The sequence below is a fragment of the Etheostoma cragini genome, unplaced genomic scaffold (genome assembly GCF_013103735.1).
Source record: "Etheostoma cragini isolate CJK2018 unplaced genomic scaffold, CSU_Ecrag_1.0 ScbMSFa_3753, whole genome shotgun sequence".
Taxonomy (NCBI): Eukaryota; Metazoa; Chordata; class Actinopteri; order Perciformes; family Percidae; genus Etheostoma; species Etheostoma cragini.
The window spans coordinates 30,098-32,743 of record NW_023268054.1 but is presented as its reverse complement, the minus strand read 5'-3'; positions in this window follow the sequence as shown (position 1 = coordinate 32,743).

Here is a 2,646-nt window from a genome sequence, read left to right as displayed (position 1 = left end):
TGAATTTAAATCGAGTGACAGCAAACCTTTGTGCTAATTCAAATACTCAGAACAACCAAAAGCAACCAAAAAAAACCAGCGGGAACGTTGTGTGAAGGTACGGTGCAACCGCAGGGGAACGTTTTGGTTGGTTGGTTTTCTTAACGTTTAGGGAACGTTATAACCAGGAGGGAACGTTCCCTAAATGTTAGTTTTTGGTTTGGTTCGAACTAACCTTTAGAGAACCAAAAACTAACGTTCCCTAACGTTACCTAAACGTTCTGTGTTAGTGGGGTAGCCCGTGTTATTAGAATGGGTCATGGGGAACCCGTGTTATTAGAATGGGTCAGGGATAACCCGTGTAATTAGAATGGGTCAGGGGTAACCCGTGTAATTAGAATGGGTCAGGGATAACCCGTGTTATTAGAATGGGTCAGGGATAACCCGTGTTATTAGAATGGGTCAGGGGTAACCCGTATAATTAGAATGGGTCAGGGATAACCCGTGTTATTAGAATGGGTCAGGGGTAGCCCGTGTTATTAGAATGGTTCAGGGGTAACCTGTGTTATTAGAATGGGTCAGGGGTAACCCGTGTTATCAGAATGGGTCAGGGGTAACCCGTGTTATTAGAATGGGTCAGGGGTAACCCGTGTAATTAGAATGGGTCAGGGGTAACCCGTGTTATTAGAATGGTTCAGGGGTAACCTGTGTTATTAGAATGGTTCAAAGGGTAACCTGTGTTATTAGAATGGTGCAGGGGTAACCTGTGTTATTAGAATGGGTTAGGGGTAACCTGTGTTATTAGAATGGGTTAGGGGTAACCCCTGTTATTGGAATGGGTTAGAATTAGAGCTGGGCAGCGATTAACATTTTTAATCGCGATTAATCCTATTATTTCCCTGATTAATCGCAAAATGAAATAATGAATTCAAAAGTAGTGTAGGTAATGCAATTTTTTTTTTCATGTTCTGCCATATAAACAAAAGTGCCGTAACATTTGTTCTGCAAAAACTTACCAGCATTTTGTTTATAAAGTAGCAAAAAAACTTAAACCTAATGTTTTTATCATGTTCAGAGATGAATTCCGTCTGGTTGGAACGTGTTGCATAAGCAACTCCTTCTTATTTCCACGTCCTTCTTATGTCCACGTTCTTCTTATGTCCACGTTCATCTGTTGTTGCTCTAACTGGAGAGGAGGTCACTGAACAAACTGTTATCTATCATGGATAACCCTGACCACCCTCTCCACCCCCCACTGGTCCACCAGAGGAGCAGCTCCACCCTCTCCACCCCCCACTGGTCCACCAGAGGAGCAGCTCCACCCTCTCCACCCAACATTGGTCCACCAGAGGAGCAGCTCCACCCTCTCCCCCCCCACTGGTCCACCAGAGGAGCAGCTCCACCCTCTCCCCCCCCCCCACTTATCCAACAGAGGAGCTCCTTCTCAAAGAGGCTCTGACAGTTTAAATGCCGCATGGACCGCTACAGGAAATCCTTCCTACCTTAAGGTGACCAGATTTCTCAGACAAAATCCGGGGACATTTTCAGCTCAGAAGCGTATTTACCTCCAAAACAAGTCATGTTTTTACTTTTGTAAAACTTAAAACGGGGACACTAGAGCTAGAGCTGTTCTCATTAGGGGCTGAGCCCCCCCCAGGTCTGATCCTAGACCCACCCGTGCTGCTACTTCCTACTCCACTCCACTACACCTCAGAGGGGAATGTTTCAAGATAGAAAGTCCTGATATTTCAAGATAAAAAATACCAATACTTCAAGATAAAAAGTCCTAATATTTCAAAATAGAAAGTCCTAATAGTCCTAATATTTCAAGATTGAAGGTCTAAATATTTCAACATAGAAAGTTTCAATATTTCATAATGTTGTAATGTACTGAACTACTGACAGCTTTTACTTTGTTGCTCAAGGCTTGTTTCAGCAACAGCTCCTTGAGAATCAGATACAATAAAAACTGTTGAGGACATATTTTCCTTTGACATTGATCCAGTATTAAACAAGATCGCTGCAGTCGGCAGCAGAGAAACAAGCTGCAGCGTGAGTTAATAGGATAATTATCCATTGTGAACAATGGATAATTGTCCATTGTTCATAAAGTGCTCGTTTTGCTGCTGACAGACTCAGATTAATATTCTAACTGTCTGACAACATTATGGAAAGGATTTCTAAGGACCTTTCTGTTAAAGATAAGATCCTTTTTAAAACTTAAAAGTCCGCAAAATTGCGTTCGCTACACCCACCAGACTCCATGTAAATAATCAGAGACACGGCTTCTAAAACCTCTCTGAGCACCGCTGGCTCTGGCTGCCTTCAGCCTGCGGGTGTTGGGTGTCCGACCATCGGCTACGTTTGGTCAGTATTTTCTTTCTTTCATTCCAATTTCGGGTCTGTCAGTCACAGTGAAAACCGAATTTCCGGGGACAGATCCAGCCGGGGACAGGTCGCCAAAATCGGGGACTGTCCCAGGAAACCGGGGACGTCTGGTCACCCTATCCTACCACAGACAATAAATCTTTTCAACACGTCATCCCTGGGGGGTAGATGAGACTTTTGGACACCACACTACTGCACTAATGCAACCTGCACAATTTTTTAATTTACATTTACATGTAGCATACATTTTAACATTTTAGCATATTATTTAAGCAGTTT